Below are 22,645 nucleotides of genomic sequence, written 5' to 3'. Positions count from 1 at the left end.
TTTCAGCTTACAGCAGGTTCTTTACCACTCAAGTCCCTTACAGGCAGGTGGTCTAGTCCTCGTGAGGAAATTTGCCCGGCCTGTGGGTTACAGGCGGAATCTACTGCCCACTTGCTGTTTGTTTGCCCAGCACTAGTTATTCCTAGACGAGTGTGGTTGTCACCATTATGTAGAAATTTGGGCACCAGGAGCAGTGCCGTTGCTCTAAGAATTTTATGCACCAGCACTTCCCCAACTATTTCTATACCAATAGCCACATTTTTGGGCTGGGCGTGGATTCTAAGGGCGAAAGCCTGTGTCAAACACCAGAAAACTCCCCTCCATATAACTCAAATTGTTGTCACTTAGTGTGAAATTTCATTTATCGATTCCCTATTACACTGTAGTTGATGGGGGTTCATTAATCATGTATTGTTAAATTTTATTGTTATTCTGACTAGTTTAATGCTTTTTTAAACTTTTTAACCTATTTATTGACGACTTAAAAAATGTTTTAATGTATTTTATATGTAACGTTTGGATTTATGTTTATGTTTGTGTCTTTTATGATTTTTTTTTTAAATCGAATAAAGACTAATGATGATGAGAATGCAGGGAGGATATGGCGATAAGGATTATTATAGCCCGAGAGACCTATGAAACTGTGAGGTTCCTTATCAGTAGCGGACAACATCGTAACCTGGAAGTGCATGCATGGAACTCCGTTTGCAGTGTTGCACTACAGAGCAGTAATGGGAAAAAAGCATGTGATGTAACATCAGCAAAGTACATCAACTCTGGTGTGGTAATGTGAGGAGAAGAAACACATAATACCACGACCACAGACACGCAATAAAGAACTCTTTGTAAAAGCCATACTAATGCGAAACAATATTCATTGGGGAAATTGGGATATTTATATGATTTGAGCTGTGTAGAAAGTTTACAGCATTATTAATGTCCTCATTTTTGTTTTACAATTTGAACGTAGAAGTGACAAGTTTTTTTTCTGATAACACACGTGTAAAATATTAATTCATTAAAGGCCAGTGGGCCATGGTCGATTGGCCCAGAATACATTAATAATCATAGTGTATTATAATGCATTGCAATAGGCATGTGAGCAAAATCTCCTTTTGAGGCGGAGGGAGTACAGTTAAGTGGCTTCTGCCACACCTGGACAACACACCCCTAGCTACATTGGTCAACAAGCATTGGCATAGCCAATAGGTCTCGCCTTTGGAACCTTATAAGTGTTTAGCGAAGCAACAGTTGATGTTGTTGCACCAAGGATATTGTGCTGCATAACTAAATACTTATAAGGTCCCAAAGGCGCGACCTATTGGCTATGCCAATGCTTGTTTCATGTTTCACAGTCCTGTATTTGGCTATGTTCAGAAATCAAAATTGTATTTTATTAAATTAAAGCATTTTCTATAAACTATATATTTTTTTTAAAGAAATTGGCACACAGATTTTAGAATAATGCTTGAAGGGTGAGATTTGAGAATAATGCTTGAAGGGTAAGATTAATTTAAAAAATAGCTTTAATAACAAGGCTGTGGCGTAGTCATGAGAGTTTTGCATTCTTAAAGTGCTTGTGAAAGCTTGTTTGGGGTTAATTTTTTTGTTACTCTTTTCCTTTAAAATGGAAATATGTATTTAATTAATGCGTTCTTTCAGTGCGTATTGATTTTTAATGCCTATTTTGAAATGGTTGTGTTCATAAAACTGTACATTGTGTCGATGTTGGAAGCATGACCTGCACAGTCAGCCATACTTCAATGTAAAGTTCACCTGCAGGTTAGAAGTACATATCCGGATGGGGCGCGCAGCCCACTGAGCTATCTTGGCAGCCAGTTTAAGACGAGGCACTTTAAAAGCGGAGAGATGTGAGTGGATCAGCCATCTTACTGCCCCAGTAAGTATTGTCTGAACACCACCAACGACGCCGAGGCTGAGGGGGGACGTGATGGAAAGCCCGGCAGGGAAGAGCCAGTTTTTCTCAGTCTGATGTGACATTGTGTATCAAGGCTCCGTGAGAGCATTTTACTGAAATAAAACAAATTACGGACATGGAAGCGGGAAAAAGACACGGAGATGAAGATGGAGGAGAAAGCTGGAGAAAGCAAAATAAATAGAGGTAGAGCGAAAGAAAGCGAAAAGCAAATGAAGACGGAAGAGAGAGAGGGATGGAGAGAGAGAGCGGGAGAGAGATGATGGCAGGAGAAGAAGGTGGGAGAGAGCGCGGTAGACAGAGTGAGGTGAATACGGAAAGAAGGAAGACAGAAGAGTCGGGTGAGAAACAGAACGGCAAAAAGGCAGGAGCTATAGGTGTGTGGGGAGAGACAGAGAGGAATAGGGTGGACAGAAAGAGTAAGAGCTTTGGAGGGCAGAGAGAACGTTTTGCTTGAGAGGAGAGAGAACGTGGAGACAGGGATTGGGGGGGGATGGGACTGGCGCGTTAATGGAGAGGCAAAAAGGAGATGGAGAGAATGAAGCGAGTGAGTGGGCGAGGAGAAAGGCACGCGCATGTGTTTGCTGGCCCGGGAGTGGTGTGTGCATGTGTGCGTGCGCGCGCAGTCTGCTCTTTTTCGAAACACATACTCGTGCTTGTGCTTGCTGGAGAGCCAAGTGTGCACCCGGAGGTGCCGACATCTCTGGAGAGAAACACCGGGTACCATAGCACACATGCGAGGAGAGCATGTATTGGGAAAAGAAAACACACATGAAGATGCATGTTGGAAAGGAGAGGCGAGAGGAGCGAGGTGGTGCAACATTACCTCGAAGGATGCAGTGCAAGCAACCAGCAAGGCAACTTTTTAATGAAGCGAAGGCCGTTCCCATGAAGTGGTCTTGACAAGGCCGAACTAGAGGGTCCCGATATGATAGTATCAAAGGCAGCCTATTAATCTAGAACAATGAATGCTCTTTACTCTAAACAGAAAAATTATTATAAAGGAACTGAAATCCACTAACCACAATTCAACATGTTTTTCAAGCTCCTGACCTTCTCTAAAGGAGGGTGTCTGTGTTTGTCTATACAATGGCTCCAAAAAGCATCTCCTCTGGCAAAACTACAGGGCATTCTGTCCACGCCAGTTTTGTTCAATAGGAGGGAAAAAACACTAATTGTGTCAAAAGGGAGAAAAAGAAACATTTTTTTTTTAAGTGTTTCTTATTCGACCGGACCTGCTAAGTTCTCAAGTTCAAAATATCTGTTTTTTAACTCACCAAGATATCTTGCCTCTTTTATCAGTGATTTCCTGTAATACCCCCTCACACTGCTGAACCCAATGTCAGAGAAAAACAACCTAATGATATTGCATAACGTATGTGGAATTGAGGGTTTCTGGCTGACATCCTAGTAGGTCATTCAAGATACACAAATGGTTGTAGCTCACATTTTAACTTCCAGGAAACAAATGCCCTCCTCTAATCATGCCCATGGCGTGAATCTACAGTAAGATTCATGCCGTGGAGCCTAGCATAGATGCTGGCCTGTGCAACCTGAACGTCAGCGAAGCGCTCCGGCACTTCAAGGAGGCCTTAAAAGCCACCTCCATTTGTGAACAGAAGACTAGGGGTGCGGCCTCAGCTGATCTAAAGCACCTTACCCCTCTAGGCTCCTGCTATGCGTGTTCTGCTTGAAACTTCTTCACAATCGCGATAAGGGGACAGTGAGAGAGGTGGGGAAAGAGGGAGCCAATTGAAAGAGGGGGTTCAGTGAGATTGATATAGAAAGATACACCCGGTCCTCTATGCCCTCTAAGAGCATGACGTGAATGCCCACCGAGGTGCCGGTGTACCTGCACTGCTGGGGCAGCATCTTCACATTTAGAAGACAGATAGCCCTGTCCCCTGGGGTAACCCCCCCATACAGCAGGACAGAGCGGTGGGATTGTAAGGAGAAGATGCCAGATCTGGGGCCAGCTGAATAGAGCTTGAATCAGTGCAAAAGGCAGCGGCTGTGCATGCAAGGGAGCGCTTGCATCGGCGAGCTCCCTCCTGAACACATGGTGAACCTTCCTTCGTGTTATCTACAGGGGAACTTTGCTTTTGGACTAAATAACTGAAGCAACAACAGGACAAAGAGGTCATCTGCAAGAAAGCACCCTGCCCTACGTCTACTCACCACAGAGAAACTCTCCAGTCCATTCACAGACGCTGTAAGCTTGTTCGAAGGATGTGAGAAGTCACAGCAGTCATGCTTCCAGACATGCAGGCCCATGACCCGGGTGTGCATGGGTACCCTGCCTACACACTGCCCTCCTCCGCATGGGCACCCTGCCGCGCATCACCCTCCTGTGCATGGGCACCCTGTCCGTGCACCTCCCTGCATGGGAACCCTGCCCGCGTACCACCTTGCATGGGCACCCTGCCCGTGCACCGCCCTCCTGTGCATGCACTCGGTGTAGCGTCCGTTGAGTGATGCATGAAGACTTCTAGAGTGTGCTGCTATGGAACTGTTCACCAGAAGCTAAACGACAGGGTGCCTGACCCACCCCAGGATCTCATGATGGGAATATCCACACACTGATGCCATGCTGTCACCAGCCGCCTTGCCAATGCCCCTTTTATCCCAGCATGCCACATGCAGGTCACTCCAGCAAATCCTGCATGGCCAGATAAAAAGAATTACGGTCATGGAAGCGGGAAAAAGACACGGAGATGAAGACGGAGGAGAGAGCTGGAGAAAGCTAAATAAATAGAGGTAGAGCGAAAGAAAGCGAGAGAGAAACGCAAATGAAGACGGAGGAGAGAGAGGGATAGAGAGAGAGAGAGAGAGAGAGAGAGAGAGAGAGAGAGAGAGAGCGGGAGAGAGATGATGGCAGGAGAAGAAGGCGGGAGAGAGCGCAGTAGACAGAGTGAGGTGAATACGGAAAGAAGGAAGACAGAAGAGTCGGCGTGAGAAACAGAACGGCAAAAAGGCAGGAGCGAGAGGCGTTTGGGGAGAGACAGAGAGGAAGAGGGTGGACAGAAAGAGTAAGAGCTTCGGAGGGCAGATTTAGAGAGAGGGCCTGAGAGGTGAGGGGGGTCAAAAATGGAGAAGGGAAGTGAAACTATGGAAAGAGAAATAAAGTTTTGCTTGAGAGGAGAGAGAACGTGGAGACCGGGATTGGGGGATGGGACTGGCGCGTTAATGGAGAGGCAAAAAGAAGACGAGAGGGCGGAACGAGTGAGTGCGCGAGGAGAGAGGCGCGCGCATGTGTTTGCTGGCCCGGGAGTAGTGCGTGTGTGGTTTGCTCTTTTTCAAAGCACATACTCGTGCTTGTGGCGCGCCCCTGCGCGCTCCCGCAAGGTGTATTCCGCCACAAGCACGAGTATGTGCTTCGAAAGAGAGCTGAACGACGGCTAAAGGTCTCCTATGCAGCGCATGAGCGCTGCGTAGGAGAGACCTAATAAAAAACAAGTTACTTACCTGTACACTGTGGTCCTCCAGTATTGCTATCTTTTATAGATTCACAAGCTTGAATCTTTCCTGTCATCATGGTGGGAGTCCCACGTTAACAGTAATAAAGCAGTGTTAAAACATTAGCATTAGACTCCATTGAAAAACACTAGTACTTAGTAGCCTATTCACATGGATTTAATACACCCAAACTTCAGCCAAATAGAGCAAAGACCCTGGAGTACTCATCCCCTGCAGAGCCACCATACCTTATATTTCTAGCACCTGTGTAGATATAATATTAGAGGTATGCAATTGGTGAACCTTAACAGGGAGGAGAGAGGGTCGCATGCGAATCTATAAAATATATCAATACTGGAGAACCACAGTGTACAGATAAGTAACTTGTTTGTCTCCAGTATTGTATCTTTTATAGATTCACATGCTTGAATCAGAATAGTAAGCAGTATCCAAAAGGCAAAGGCGGGGGATAATTCAAACCATCCCACTATGCCACCTAAACTTAAATATGATGGTCGAAAGAAGATATTGGAATTGCAGAAAATCAAAAGGCACATAGCACTGCATTAATTCATTAAAATGAAAGTATAAAAATGATGAACAACTATCATATATTATAACATAGAAAGAAAAGAAATTAGTAGGTGCATACCTTGTGCGAACAGTCTTCGCAGGGCAGCCTGGCCGACTGCTATGTCCACCTTTCTCCAGGCAGTAATGTTTTGTGGAGGTATGGACGTTCGTCCATGTCGCAGCCCTGCAGATATTTGGTAGAGACACTCTTGCAAACAGGGTTGAGGATGCTGCCAACTTCAGCGTTTAGTGAGCCTTCACTTTTGCAGGTAGAGGCCGTCTAGCCTTCTCATGGCAGAATGTTATAGTTGAGGAAACCCAGCGAGCAATACTAGTCCGCATTAAGGCCTGAACTTTTTTGGGAGCAGAGGAGGAGATGAGCAACTGAGCATATTTATGGGAAGTATTTGTCCTTTGCAAGAACAATTTCAAACAACTTTTAATGTCTAAAGAGTGTAAAGCCCTCTCTGCAGGCGAAGAAGGGCTGAGAAAGAAAGAAGACAGAATCACTGGTTCATCGAGATGAAATTCTCAAGACACCTTGAGAATGAAAAAAGGATTGGGGCACAGGACTACTCTGTCCTCAAGGAACTGTAGGTAAGGTTCTGTTGTGGGAAAAGCCTGAATCTCGCTAATACGTCTAGCCGATGTAATGGACAATAGAAATTCCACCTTCTGTGAAAGGAATTTTAAGTCGCATTTGTGGATCAGCTTGAATGGAGACCTAATAAGCTGTGAAAAGACAGTTTTCAGCTGCCAGAGCACTGGAGGAGGTTTAAAAGCTGAGTAAGCTCTGAATAGACTTTTCATAAACTCCTTTACGAGTCTGTTAGACCACAGGGATAATTGACCAGAAGTCGTCTGTATCTGGAGATTGGAGGCAGGTGTACCCTAATGCAGAAGATAGGGTAGAATTGTAGGAGAGTAGGATCTGCTTCATATAGTTACACCCACTTTTTGCTGATGTTTCACTGTTTATCGACTTTAGTCTGGCTGGGGCCCTGCTAACCAGGACCCCAGCCTAGCTGCTTCCTCTCTAAATTGATAACCTGTGCTTTAGGTACACTCCAGATTGATTTCGGGGGTACCCTTATAAGTACCTAGTATATGGTATACTATGTACCCAGGGCATAGGTACCCCAGAGGCCTACCAGGGGCTGCAGCATGTATTATGCCACCCCACCCAAAATGACACCACAGGTCTGCTACTGCAGCCTGGGTACTGTGGTGCATGCACCCCTTACTGAGATATAGGTTCACTATATCACTCCATATCACTGCACATGTAAACCTATCAGTCAACCCTATGGCAGGCCTTAATAATCCTGAAGGCAGGGTGCTGGGTTTCATGTGAGAGGGTGCCCATGCATGAGCAGAGCCCCTCTGCAGCTTTCGGAACCTTTATTCCGGGGTTGTTTGGTTATAATGCACTTAAGAGTATATGGTCTGGCTGCTTCACAAACGGTAAATGCTAACTTTGGAATGGCTGCATGGAAACATGTTGTGTTTGCTGTCAAATACCTTGGAATCATACCCTCACACCAGTAACTGGTGTGGGAGTAGGATCCCACCCTTCTAGAGGGAGAGACATGATAGCACCGGTATACCCGGTACCAGCTAAACAGACCCTGGCATCACAGAATGGATGCTGCCAGCCACAGACACGAGTCTGCCCTCCTACTACTGGAGTAAACTCCGGCAGGGGAGGCCTGGACAATAGGTTTCCTGTCACAGGGAGGTGTCACCACCTCCCAGACAGGCTTTAGTGTATTGGGGCTGGGTGGGTGCACTCCAAGACTGCTTTGAAGTCTGCACTGGGGGCACATTTGGTGTCCCTGTGCATAGTCCAGCTCAAACCCGTTGCAGGGGCTACCAGCCCCTGCTCTGGCACGAAACTGGACAAAGGAAATGGGTGTAGCCATCCCTGGAAATGGTGTAGCCACCCCTCTTCCCTGACCCTCCCATAGGAGGTTCCTTAGAGTTTGTCCCACCCCTTCCTTGGGTATAAGAAAGGAGCCCCTGGCTACAGGACTTTAGATTACACCTGGACGAAACTCTGATACAGAATCCTGGAACTTCAACGATCTACAAGGTGCTAGATGACTGAAGAATCTCCCTTGGAGTAAAGGAGTTATTCCCCTGCAAGGCTGGCACCTAAGACGCATCTGACCGGTTTGCATCTCCGAAGCTCCCGCCGGACTCCGAAGAATTTGCAACACATGAGGTGGGTTTCCAGACTTCCCAGAGGCCGACCCGAGCTCCCAGCAAAGCTGAGACACGTAGCCCTCGTGGGGACCGTGGAACCGAAACCCCTGGACACCGTGCACATTTGCAAGTGCATATGCTTCTCCTTGATCCTGGAGGCTGTGCTTTGGGCTACTTGTAGTCCACACCCAGAGCAGTGTCTCCACCGAAGATTGCTGGCCTGCACTCACCAAGTGACCCGTGGGCTGGTATTGTGCGATTCCTCTCGAGGTCCCTTCGCGATCCCTGGTCCGTCGACTGGTGGGTCCCTGTGAAGGCAACTCTAACTTTAATTGGCCTTACCTGGTGGCTCCAAACGTGCCCTGACTCTCCATCGCTTGGGGAGTCCCCAGGGCCCTGCTGGTCCACACCGAAGCATCTTTTCTCTTCCTGTGTGGGTTGCTGTTGCCAAGGCTTATTGGATTCAATCCGAGCACCAACACTGCAGCACTCGACATCCTTCGTGGGACAGCTCGAATCCAGCTCCTGGTAGTCGTCGACGCTCCTGGTCCTCGTGGCGGCAGAGTCAAGCTTCACCTCTTCGCACCTGAAACACCAGACGGTGAGAATTCGTCTATTGTGCCCCTGGTCACTGGCAAGTGACCCAGACTCTGTCCCCTCTGCTTTCATGTTCTTCTGATCTTCGATCCAGGCTTGGATCACAACGTACACTTTTCTTCTTTCCTGAAGCAGCACTTTGCAGCAGATTGCCATTGAAATCAACGACGATTCCCGACACCATTTGACACCTATGCACCCTTGCTTCCCTGGGTGAGGTAACTCGAGTACTCCGGTGCTCCCGTGGGTGCTGGCCCTAGAACCTCCTAAGTCTAAAGGGGTTTGCTCAAAGTCCTCTCCTAAATGTTCTTAGCTTCTAAAATGCCAACCGCGACTTTCCCATGGAATAGTACTGGGCTTGCGCCTGTGTTCTCACACTGCACGCGTCCCCTGTGGGTCTCCTGTGTCACTACCTTGGGTGGTTCCTTGGGGTCCCAGCGATTCTACGTGCTCTAGGCACTGTATCTAGTCAAGTCGTGGTTCTTATACCACTTCTTAATATATGGTTTGGCCCGCCCCTGGGGCCATTGTATATTGTGCTATTTACTGTCGTTTTAGAAACTGTATTATTGTGTATCTTGGACTCTAATCTCTTAAAGAGATTAGTAGTGAGTGTTTAGAAATAAATACATATATTTTATATATACCTTGTGTGTTTCTCCTTTCATTTAGTGATTCAAGAGGTTATGATCTGGTAAACCAAGCTGCTTTACACTCCTTCACGACTTAGCCTGAAGGCTGCTCTCCATAGCTACCACTAGGATAGCTTTCAATAAAGGTTGTCTTTCAACCTATCATCAATAAGGGTTGTTTGGACTCGTGCAAGGTGCCCATTTATAACTAGTGGACAGCATATACCAGGCCAACTTCTCACAAGAATCTCTTCAGGTGTGGAGGAGCAAGGGTGACCAGACTGAGACACCCCATGAACAGAATCTCTTCCATTGTGCCGAATAGCACTGGAGTGTAAAAGGAGCTCAGGCTTTCTGAAGTACCAACCTACATTCATCAGAAATTGTTAAAGCTCAGAATTCAGCGTGGTGAGGAGCCAGGCCAACAAATGGAGACTGTGAATCTGTGGATGAACCACTTGACCCTGGTTCATAGAGAGGAAATCCTTAGTCGCCCAGAACTGAATTGGAGAGCACTCTGATAGGCGATGTAGTTTGGTGTACCAGTATTGCCTTGCCGACGCCGGGACAATGAGAATGAGCTGGCACGGCTCTCGTTTCAGCTTCTGCAGTGCCTTTGGGATGACAGAAATGGAGGGAACGCGTAAGCAAACATTCCTTCCCATGAGAATTGGAAGGCATTCCCCCAAGAGCCTGGTTGAGGAAATCTGTTGGCGAAGTGTTTGCGAAGTGTTTGCAATTTTTTGTAGATGGTTGTAGCGAATAGATCTAGGGTTGGGAACCCCCAAGAGTGAAAAACTTTTGTAATGGTCTCTCGTAGAGCTCCCACTCTTGACATTGCTTGGTGTCCCTGCTGAGGGAGTTGGCCCCCTAGTTTTGAACTCCTGGTACGTGCTCCACTTTTAATGAGATTCTGTGGTTAATCAGCCACTCCCATATTTGTTGTGCTTGGGCTGAGAGGGACTGAGAGCGTGCCACCCCCATTTCTGTAGATAAAACATGGTGGTGGTGTTTTCCGTTCTGACAAGAATGGCCGATCCTCAAATCCTTGGGAGGAAAGCTTGGAGACTAAGAAAAACTGCCCTTAATTCCAGTAGATTTGTGTGACACATTCTTGGGTGGACCACTTTCCGTGGATTTATAAATCTTGTAGGTGGGCTCCCCATCCCTCCATGGAAGCGTCCAATGTCATCGCCAGCTTTGGTTTTGTCGGGAGGAAGGACAGATCCTGAGAGATGTTGTCTTTGACCATCCACCAGGACATCACCGAGGTAATTTCTGAGGTTATCGAGATGTCGTTGAAAGAGCCCTGAGACTGAGACCATTGCGCATCGAGCTCCTCTTGGAGAGGCCTCATTCGTAAGTGGCAGTTTGGGACTTAAAGGATAACATCATCCCTAGCATGGATTTGTATGTCCATACAGAAACTCACCTTTTTGAAGACAGTGACCGAGTTATCTTTTGTAGACTTAAAATCCTTTTTTCTGAGGGAAAAGTCTTTGAAACGCTGTATCCAGGGTTGCTCCTAGAAACACTTGCGACCTGGAAGGGATGAGAGACTATTTCTCCCTGTTGAGTCTGAGACCTAGGGATTGAAAAAGCTGTAAACAGGCTTCTGTAGATTTTTGGGCCGTCTGGAAGGATGGTGCTTTGACTAACCAGTCGTCCAGGTAGGGAAATGCCTGGTGATCAGACCGTCGGAGAGAGGCCACCACTGGCACCATGCACTTGGTGAAGACCATGGGTGCCGACATCAGTCCGAAGGGAAGCACATTGAATTGGCAATGGCACAGTGCCACTTCAAACCTGAGAAACCTTTTGTGCTTTGGATGTATGATGATGTGAAAGGAATATGCTACTTACAAGTATGCATCTGTTCTTGGCATGTAGAGCTGCAGATCTATACACTGTGCATAGCTCGCCATCTGGTGTTGGGCCCGGATGTTTGCAGTTTGTTTTTCCTCTGGGAAAGTCTTTGGAAGTCACGAGTTCGGTGACTCCTCCCTTGGTTCGTATTGCGCATGGGCTTCGGCTCCATCCTCAGATTGTTTTTCGCCAGCAGGGAAAGATGGAGCGTAGTGGTAACAGTAAAGAAACCCATGTATGTTGTATCTAAATAAGATAAGACTGGAACAGATACAGGTAGCCGGGGAGGCGGGTGGGCGTGTATAGATCTGCAGCTCTACATGCCAAGAACAGATGCATACTGGTAAGTAGCATATTACGTTCGAGGCATACGAGCTGCAGATTATACACTGTGCATAGATTATATAGCAGTACCCAACCCTAGCGGCGACCACCGGCATCCGTTGCAGTAGTTTGGAACAGTGTTTTGAGTACAGCCTGGCCCACACTAGCTTGTTGCTTGGTTTGCACATCTACACAGTAATGTTTTGTGAAAGAGTGCGGTGTTGACCATGTGGCTGCCTTGCATATGTCATCTAGTGGTAGGTTTCCTAGAAAAGCCATAGAAGCCCCTATCTTTCTTGTAGAGTGGGCTTTAGGGGGAACCGATAGCGTTCGTTTTGCTTTGTGGTAGCAAATCTGTATGCATTTTACAATCCACCTAGCTATCCCTGATTTAGAAATAGGGTTGCCCTTATGTGGTGGAGAGAAAGAGACAAATAGCTGTTTGGTTTTCCTGAAAGGTTGTGTGCGTTGGATGTAGTAAAGTAAAGCCCTTTTTACATCCAGTGTGTGTAACGCTCTTTCCGCAACAGTTTGAGGTTGTGAGAAAAAGACTGGTAATTCTACCGACTGGTTTAAATGGAATGGAGAAATGACTTTGGGTAGAAACTTTGGGTTGGTACGGAGTACAACCTTGTTCTGATGCATTTGGAGAAAAGGTTCCTGTATAGTGAGTGCTTGTATTTCACTAACCCTTCCGAGGGAAGTGATGGCCACTAGAAAAGCTGTTTTCCATGTGAGAAATTGGAGCTCACATTTATGTAATGGTTAGAAAGAGGGTCCCATTAACCGTGTAAGAACTATATTCAAATTCCAGACCGGTAGGGGTGGTAATCTGGGTGGAATTACTCTTTTGAGGCCTTCCATGAAGGCCTTGATGGCAGGCACTCTGAAAAGTGATAGGTGCTGCCTGTTCTGTAAGTAAGCAGCAATGGCAGCGAGATGTAACCTAATGGAAGTATATGCTAGGTTACACCTTTGTAGGTGGAGTAAATAACATACGATGTGCTGTATGGACACATTTAAAGGATTGATTGTGTTGTTGTGGCAGTAAACAACAAATCTTTTCCACTTTGCCGCATAGCATGCCCTAGTAGTAGGGCGTCTAGCTTCCCTGATAATGTTCATGCAATCAGGGGGAAGGTTAAGGTATCCAAATTCTAGGACCTCAGGAGCCAGATCGCAAGGTTGAGCTGAGCTGGGTCCGGGTGCCTGATCTCTCCATGGTTCTGGGTTAGGAGGCATGGTGAGAGGTGTAGCTTTTGGTGTGGTACTACTGAGAGTTCCAGCAGTGTGGTGTACCACGGTTGTCTGGCCCATGTTGGAGCTACTAGGATCAGTGTTAGGGAATGCTGTTGTAGCTTTCGCACCACTAATGGAATTAGTGGGAGAGGTGGAAAAGCGTATGCAAATTTGTTTGACCAGTTCATCCATATCGCATTGCCTTTGGACAATGGGTGTGGATATCTGGCGGCGAAGCTTGGGCATTTTTTGTTTTCGTGGGTGGCGAATAGATCTATGTGTGGATGCCCCTACTTCTGAAAGAACGGGTGAAGAACTTGTGGGTGAAGTTCCCACTCGTGGATCTGCTGCGTCTGTCTGCTGAGCAGATCTGCCACGGTGTTTTGGACTCCTGGGACGTGTTGGGCCAGGAGAAAGATGTTTTGTGGAATTGCCTATCTCCACATGCTCTGTGCTAGCTGAGAGAGCTGTGGAGAGTGTGTGCCCCCCTGCTTTTGAATGTAGTACATGGCAGTCATGTTGTCTGTGCAAATGAGGACTGCCTTGCCTGAAATCTGCATCTGGAAGGATTTTAGGGCGAGGAAGATTGCTAGTAACTCCAGATGGTTGATGTGGAGTAACTTTTGTTGTGGCGTCCACGTGCCCTGTGCTGTGAGATGTAACAGATGAGCTCCCCAGCCGGAGAGCGATGCGTCGGTTGTGAGGATTATCTGTGGGACCGGGTCCAGGAATGGTCGACCTCTGGAAAGGTTTGTGGTGTTCCACCACTGCAGAGAGCGATGGGTGCGACCGTCTACCAACACCAGATCTGCCAGTTGTCCCTGGGCCTGGTTCCACTGGCGCGCTAAGCACTCTTGGAGTGGACGCATCTGGAGTCTTGCATGGGGCACTATGAAGATGCAAGAGGCCATCATCCCTATCAGTTGCATAAACACTCTTGCTGGGAGAGAGTGTTGGGATATGAATTTTTGGCGCAGAGCCTGTATCTTTGCAATCCTGGCAGGATTGGGATAGGCTATGGCTTTTGAGGTGTCTATGGTGGCACCGAGGTATTGTTTTGTGTGTGATGGTACCAGGTGGGATTTTTGATGGTTCACCGTGAACCCTAGCTGGTGGAGTAGTTGGACTGTAGCGGCGGTATGATGCACACATTGTTCGTAGGACGTGGCTTTTATTAGCCAATCGTCCAGATACGGGAAGACGTGAATGTGCTGTCTTCTGAGGTGTGCAGCCACTACTGCTAGGCACTTGGTGAAGACCCTTGGTGCTGTTGTTACCCCGAACTGGAGCACCTTGAATTGGTAGTGTTGCCCGTCCACCACAAATCTGAGGTACTTTCTGTGAGACCGGTGTACTGGAATATGAAAGTATGCGTCTTTCAAGTCCAGAGTGGTGAGAAAATCGTTCTGGGAGAGAAGTGGGAGAACTTGTTGAAGGGTTACCATGTGAAAATGGTCTGAGTGTATGTAAGAGTTTAGAGGTCTGAGATCTAGGATAGGTCGTAGAGTCTCGCCTGTCTTTGGAATCAGAAAGTACAGGGAGTAGACCCCTAAATTTTGCTGATTTATGGGGACCTGCTGTATGGCTCCTTTTTGCAGGAGGGAGGTCACCTCCTGTTTTAGCAGTGCAGTATGTTCTTGAGACATAGGGCGGTGCCTGGGTGGAATGTTTGGGGGGGCAGATATTAGTTCTAAGCAATACCCTGACTGAATAATTTGTGTCACCCATTTGTCTGAGGTGATGGTCTCCCAGACGTGAAGGAAATGTTGTATTCTGCCCCCGAACGGAGTGGAATGGTCTGGAGGGAGTGGGGGAAAGTCATTGGGTAGTAGGTGTGGCAAAGCGGGCGGTATTTCTTTTGCCTCTGCCCTTATTATTATTGCCTCTGTATCCGCCTCTTTGATAACCCTCTGTGAAGGTAGATTGAGGAGGGGATTTGTAGGACGTGGATGCACTATCCGACGAGTAGCCTCTGCTCGTGCCTCGAAAGGAAGAGCGGCGAAAGGAGCGCCTAGGAGTGTGTGACTGTAGGGCTCCCATGGATTTCGCCGTGTCAGTATCTTTTTTCATCTTTTCGAGGGCTTCATCAACTTTTGGGCCAAACAAATGATCTTGGTCGAATGGGTGATTTAATATAGAGGCTTGTACCTCAGGTTTAAAACCTGAAACTCTGAGCCAGGCATGACGACGTAGAAGGACACTGGAGTTTATGGCCCTGGAGGCTGTATCTGCTGCATCTAGGGCACAGCGAATAGAGGTATTAGTTATTATTTTTCCCTCTTGGATCAATTCATTGGCCCTGTTCTTATATTTTTCAGGGAGATGGTGCATGATTGTCTCTAACTCATCGTAATGTGCCCTGTCGTATCTGGCCAATAGCGCTTGCGTGTTGGCGATACGCCATATGTTGGCGGCTTGCGACGCAGTGCGCTTCCCTGACGCGTCTAGGAGCTTGGGCTCTTTGTCAGGTGGTGGTGCTTCGCCTGACGCCTGAGAATTGGAGCGTTTCCTAGCTGTGGATACCACTAGGGAATCCAATGGTGCAGGGCCTTTAATATATGAAGGGTCTGTGGGGGCGGCTTTGTATTTCTTCTCTATACGGGGGTTTAGGACCCTGGCCCTGACTGGGTCTTTAAAGACTTCCGGTGCATGTTTAATCACGCCTTTTAACATAGGTAGGATGGCAGTAGACCTATGTGCGTCTTCAAAGGTGTCTAGGAGGAAATCCTCCTCTACCGGGTCAGTGTGTAACTCCACCCCGTGGTAGTGTGCCGCCCTCTGTAATAGGTGGTGAAAACCCAAGGAATCTTCAGGTGGGGATGGCCTAGATGGGTAAAGGTTATCCTGTGGGACATCTGGGATGTCCGGATTATTATAGTCGTCCCATGGGTCTGGTGATCCAGTAGGGGTGGGATCCTGTGGCACATCTGCTGGATCATAAAATGGGTCTCCTAAGTCGTCTGGGACAGGAGACAAGGTTGGAGAACGATGAGGCGGGGGTGGAGAGGGTGGAGGTGGGGAGGGTGGAAGAGGTGGAGGAGGATGGGAAGGCACTCTGAAAGGGGAGGTAGCAGTGTCTTTCCTCTTTGGAGGTGGAGGTGGAGCTGGTTTATCCAAGTGTCTCTTTTTTGCAGACAATGTCAAATGTCCAGTTTTTGGATCCTTGGTGAGTGTCTTTTGGAGAGGATCCGGTGTAAAAAGTTCTTGCGACACTGGTTGTTCGGTCGGCGCCGAAGTTTTCGGGGCCGACGGCTTTTTAGGCTTGTCCAAGCCGTGCTTCTTAGGGACCTCCGATTTTTTGGTCGGTGCCGAAGAAGGCTTCGGCACGGGAGTGTCGGAGCCGAGGGCCTTGTGATGTTTGGTCGGCACCGGCAGGGTAGGTTTCGACACCGAAGGCTTTGGTAGTGGGTTCGGTGTGGAGATGGAGGCCGATCTTTTCTTCGGTGCCGAAGGGTGTTTTTCGGTACCGATGGTAGGCTGGCTCGAGCCCGAGCTGCCGGAAGGCTTAAGAGGCTTCTTTACCGGGCCCGAAGGCGGGGTGTGAGAAGCAGTGTCCTTGGTCTTGCCTAGGCCCGAAGGCGAAGGTGTGACCGAAGCCTTTTCGGGTGTCGGCGTGGGTGTGGGAGGGGGTATTGTACTCACGACCCTCAGAGGTGATGTCCTCCACATCTGAGTCGTCGGCCTCGGAAGCACTGACGAGGTAGTCGTCCTCCTGTTCGATGTTCTGCTGTCCCGGAGCTTCGACGTCCTCCCCGAAGATGTCGACTGGAGCGGAGGTCGAGGAGTGCGCCATGTTGCGTCTAGCCCGTCGATCTCGAATGGTCTTTTTGGAGCGAAAAGACTTGCAGGCGGGACAGTCTCGAGCCTCGTGTTCAGGGGAGAGGCAGAGGTTGCACACCTCGTGGAGATCGGTGTGGGGAAACTTGGACCCACATCGAGGGCACTTCTTGATAGGAGTTCTTTCCATCAGCCGAGACCGGAGCCGGAATAGGCCCGAAGGCCGCCATCGACGAGCGAAATCGAAGAAGTGCCGAAGAGAAGGTGATAAGATGATTTATTATCTGAAGGATCTCGATGAGCGAGGATCTTGCGTCGATCGGTGAACTGGAAAGTTCGGAACCGGAGCGCGAAGTATTACATCCGAGCCCGATGGCGGAAAAAAACAATCTGAGGATGGAGCCGAAGCCCATGCGCAATACGAACCAAGGGAAGAGTCACCGAACTCGTGACTTCCAAAGACTTTCCAAGAGGAAAAACAAACTGCAAACATCCAGGCCCAACACCAGATGGCAAGCTATGCACAGTGTATAATCTGCAGCTCATATGCCTCGAACATATGTATCCAGAAGATCGAGGGAGGACATATAATCTCCTGTATCCATGAGTAGCAAAATCTCCTGGAGAAACTGTGAAAAAGTGCCCTCTTTCTGCATGGTTGCCCCCACTTTTTGCTGAACTGCTGATGTACTTTGACGGAGTGTGCACTGGGCTCCCGCCAATCAGGAACCCAGGGCCTATGTGCTTTCCCTAAAACTGCACTGAAGACCAAACCCAATTGGCACTCTCTGGCCACAGGTCAGACCCTGGTAAATGTTACCACAGGTACCCAGGGCACTGTGACCTGGGAAGGCGTCTAAAGGCTGCAGCACTTATTGTGCCACCCTTAGAGGCCCTCTACCTTTACACACACACTGCCTTTGCAAGCTGCATGTTTTGGTGTAGGACAAAGTGAAGAGTTGACATGGCAAACATCCCTGTGTGCTATGCCTACAACCCACCGCCCTGGCCTAGATCAGCCACCCCTCTAGCTGGGTGCACTATACCAGTGGTGATGGTACAGGTGCATGACCCAGTACCCCTACACTTTTTAAGTCAATTCTTAAACATTGTAAGTGCAGTAATGCCATTAAGAGTATATGGTGCTGGGAGATTGTCAGTACGAACTCCACAGTACCATAATGACTTTACTGAAAACTGAGAAGTTTGGTATCATACTTCTCAGTACATTAAACCCACACTGATGACAGTGTGGGATTTAATGAAAAATGCACACATAAGGCATGTTAGAGATGCCCCCTGAAAAATGACCTAACACTAGTGTCCAGGCTGAGTGGCTGCTCCCCAGCTGCCACCACCAGACATGTTTCTGGACCCCTGGGTTGAGAGCCTGCTGCTCTTGGGGGCATGAAATAATGGACATCCTGGGACGAGGTGTCAAGCCTCCTCCCCCAGAATGGGCAGGGTCCATGAAGGGGAAGCTTCAGAGGCTTGCCGCCTTTGTGAGCTTTCCCAGGCCTTTTGCTGCTTCCAGCAACTAGTCCCCAGAGGTTCTGACCCCAACTCTGGGAGGGAGAACCGGCGGGAAAACTAAGTGAGGAAGGGAGGTGTGCCCACCTTTGCCAACCCCAACCCTCAGGTGGGGGAGGTGAGGTGAAGCACAACTCTCAGTCCCCACCATCTTGCAGATGGGGGGACCCAGCCAACCAGATTGAGGCATATGTCCCCCTCCCACTGGAAGGTGGCATAATAGCCAAACATTGGTCCCAACCTTTTACTTACCTGTAACGCCCCTAAATCTAGTATTTAGGGGCACCCTGAACCTTGCCTCCTCCGACAAGAAAAAAAAAAAAAAGGACCGAACAGCCATACCGAAGCCAAGGAGAGGACGACACCTACTGACTTGGCCTCAGCTCTACCGGCCTGTCCCCACCTCGAACCTGCAGAAGCGGAACTCCGGTGTGTTCTGCAGCCAGCGACCTCAAGAACCCAGATGACCTGCCCCGTCTTCCAAGGAAAAGACGGTCTCCCGTGAAAACCGGATTTATTCACAAACAGACTCCAGCTCCAGCAAAATCTGTGAGTCTGCACCCGACGTCCATGCCCCGAGTTCGAGTGGCCCAACACCACGAGGAGGTTTCCCCGGCGATCCTGACCCGAGATCCAGTGATCTCTGACCTGCCTCAACTCTCCAGCCGACGCCTGCAGCCTCAATCCGGAGGGTCCCCCCAACCGTGTCCAGGAGCTGGTAAGAAGATCCGACCCTAAAAGACACCCCTACACCTGACGCCCCACGACCTCGGGTGGCCCAACCGACGGTATGCAATGTGCTTGCAAACCGGATAATCCCCACTGAAAGTAACAGGGCACCAGACTCCAAAACAGCACCCTGCACCCGGCTGCCCTAGTGCCGCTGAGGGTGTACATTTGGTGCTAACTTGAACCCCCGTTTACCCTGAGCTAAAGTCCAGGAGCTTTGCTCCCACAACCTTGTGGCCTGCTCTTGAGCAGCCACGAATCGGAGGCCTCCTAGCCCCCATTGGATAACATTGGGCCTCAGCACCCTGCACCCGGCCACCCTAGTGCCTCTGAGGGTGCTTTGAGAGTGCATCCTCTACCATGGGAGACCCCCGAGTCTAACCCCCGAAAGCCATCTCCCACAACAAAGTACTTACCTGGTAACCGATAACTCAATTTCCTCCCGTAGGATAACATTGACTGTTTTCTAGGAAAAAGTTTCTGAGTGTGGAGTTGGAAAATCTATAAAAGTCTATACAACTGTGTACAAATAACCAAAACACATTTACTAACCGGTTTACAGGAAATGTCCCAGTGCAGTATCCAGGTATACTACACTGTGTAAGAAAAGTAATCTGCAAAGTAATATACATGACCTGCTATTGAAAAGTCATTATAAAGTATATGTACAATATTTTAAGGTATTGCATTTCCAGTAATTCTACTGTAACCAAACCAAAGTATATATATACAACTGCAATTCAAACTGTATTGTTACTCCAAAGTATATATCACTTACCTGTGCCAGGCTTGCTTGGTTCTAAGAAATAAATATATCTAAATATCTAAATAACATTATGGTCTGAGTTCAGTCTTTGAGTGTGCAATCATGTGCTGATTGAGTGTGTACAATAAATGCTTAACACTACCCTCTGATAAAGCCTTACTGCTCGCCTACACTTCCACAAATAGAGAGTAAGGTATTATCTACTTTTACCTCTGCCTACCTTTGTGGTTCCACTGGACTCTGTGCACACTATACCTCATTTTGTATACTATATACAGAGCCAGCTTCCTACACAGACAGCATCCTGAAGGGCTGGTTTTTGATTAACTTGTTCAGTAAGCGGAGGTCCATTATTTGCCTTAATTTTCCTGTCCTTTTCTCAATCAGAAAGAAGTGCGAGTAGGAACCCAGATTGCGCAGATTGTGAGGTACCTCTTCGACTGCTTGTTTGGAAAGGAGTAATCCGACTTCTTTATTGAGAACTGGAAGAGGACGTTGTGATGACTTCCGTGGAGGGAAATTTGGAGGCTGTTGAACAAATTCCAGGGTGTGATCGTGCTGGACTACGTCTAACACCCACTTGTCAAAAGATATGATCTCCATTGATTGAAGAATTTGGATAAGGTGGGCCCGAATTGATGTGGGACTACGGTGATCGGGCTTGCGATTCCTCATTGTCTCCTGTTGGTATCCTGAGACCTTCCTCCTGATGCTGGACGTCGATGTCCCAGCATCCTAGAATAAGTGGGCATTGAGGTTGGTCGGTGAGCCCAAGTCCAATACTGGGATCAACACAGCTGCTGGTAATAGGGTTGAAAACACTGCTGCATTTGTGTTGAGAAAGATATTGTCCTCTTCTTCTGCCCCAAAAAAACAAAAATGTCCTATGCTGTAATCTCCTCAGCGATTTAGCCGCGTCTATATCTGGTTTGATTGACTGTAGTGTGTCGTCAATGTGCTTTCCGAAAAGATATTCGCTGGCATATCTAGCACTTTGGCCTGGAGTTCTGGGTGGAATGTTTTTGCATTAAGCCAACATTGTCGTCTCAACACCGCCGCTCCTGCCATCTGTCTGAAGGCAGTGGGTGAAATATCCATTGCTATATCAATGATCTTGGAAGAGGCCTTCTCTCCTTCCAATAAAATGTCCTTTGCCTCCTTCTTCTTGTCCTCAGGGAGATATTCCAACAGAGTCGAGATGTCTGACCACATCTGCCACTTATACATCCCCACAATAGCCTGGCGTTGGAGGATCTGATGGAAGTAGCCAACAGTGCGGAGAACCTCTTGCCAATGTTGTCAAGCCGGCATCCCTCTTTGTCTGGCGGGGCTGTACATGGTGAGGAAGGATTCTTTATCTCCTCTGAGCGGCCTGAATGATGATAGAGTCAGGTCGATGAACAATGAGGTATGTTGGGGAACTCAGGCGCCTTGTATTTTTCGTCCTGCTTTAGAAGAACGGCATGAATGGAAGCGGACGTCTTCATTAATTTGAGGCCTTCTAACCATAAGAAATCCACGGCAGGAATGGCCCGAGTGGTTCATTGTGTTCCAGCCTTAAAATCGTAAAGGAAGCAATCTGTATTCTTGACAGGCATAGGGAGGTCGAAGCACTTCAATGCTTGCCCCAGCAGGTCATGGAACCTGCCAATATCTGCAGGCGGCAAATGAGCTACTGGTGGAGTAGGAGAGGGTGGCATAGGTGCAACATAATCATCCCATTCATCATTGGCATTAGGGTCAAATTGCAGCTCCCCTTCCTCGAATTGTTGGTCATCGCCGTCCCGTACATTATCCGGATTTGATAATGGGAATAATTTTATTCTTTAACAGCGAAGGCGCGCTTTGAAGTGTAGGAATGACAATCAGAATTTCCTGAGCAGGAAGAGACTGCTGAGCGGAGTTGGCATCCGGAAAGCGTTTAATAACCATTTAGCATCAGACGTCAATCTGTGACTAAAGGAATCGAAACACAGATGGAAGGCTCCTGGGAGTGGTGGTGCTCATCTTCCAGATCCTCGTAAGGATAATGTTCCTGGAAGGTATCCAATTGCTGAGTGGAGTAATGCCCCCTATCAGAGGAGTAACTGCCCGCAAAGATAGGCTGATGGATCATCCAGTGCCTCATCTTCCTCAGAGTCCTGGCATTTGACTCTTAGTTGCGAGGGGCTGTATGCATGGCCAAATGGACCTTCATCCTCCTATTCCTGGCGAGGCGAGTTGGAGGCAATGGAGAGATTTTTGAGAAATCTTGAAGCAGATATGGGGCAGTTTTTGGAAGCGGAACATCTTTTTTCCTGGTCGACGGGATCTCCGACGTCATCGTCGACGGCAACGCCGATGATGTGGCTTAAAGAGGAATCTTTGTCGACGGAGCAGCTGCGAGCGTGGCCATCAACGGCGATGTAATCAACAAGGAAATCTTCGCCGAAGAAGATAGTCTCACCGCAGCCAACGACGGTGATATCACGATGCAGCTGCCGTCGTAATCTTGACAGTCGACGTGGTGGAAGTCGCCTGATGAGATAATCGACGGTGCGCCTGATCCTGAAGAGATGGAGGCAGTAGACGGTGACTGCTTTGTCGACAGGCAACCTTTTCTTGAAGAGGACTCATTGAAAGGAGTGTGAGGTGCAGATGGTGGAGCTGAATCAGCTCTTTGATGTGAGACAGAAGGGCCATGCAGCAGTTTCTTCTTTGCCCTCTTTTCCTCAGACGTTTCTCTGCCTTAAAAGACCTATATCTTTTAGATTATCTATGAGCAGAGCATGGTTCTCCCTTTCATTTTTCTAGCAGAGGTACGAGGCTTCTCCTCACATTCAGAGCCTGAGTTCTTGGCCGCCTTCTTTCTCTGCAGCGAGAGAAGCAGCCTACCCTCTCGATCCTTGAGGGTTTTTGCAGAAAAAGTACTTGCATTCTATGGGCTTATGGTCTGGATAACGGCAATGGGATCGGCAGAGTAAAGTCTGGATTTTCCACAAGTCTTGCAGGGCCTAAACAACCCTTTTTTAGACT

The 22,645-nt window shown here is 48.2% G+C and overlaps 1 protein-coding gene across 2 annotated transcripts in view; it reads right to left on the bottom strand.

Annotated features, from left to right (window-relative positions):
• Positions 1-22,645, bottom strand: part of FLAD1 (flavin adenine dinucleotide synthetase 1) — a 135,820-nt gene that overhangs the window by 62,560 nt on the left and 50,615 nt on the right. The gene's annotated exons all lie outside the window — the stretch shown is intronic.

Source organism: Triturus cristatus, chromosome 12 (assembly GCF_964204655.1).
Source record: "Triturus cristatus chromosome 12, aTriCri1.1, whole genome shotgun sequence".
NCBI lineage: Eukaryota > Metazoa > Chordata > Amphibia > Caudata > Salamandridae > Triturus > Triturus cristatus.
Note: the sequence above shows the minus strand (reverse complement) of the source record. Positions and strands in the feature narration are given on the sequence as shown.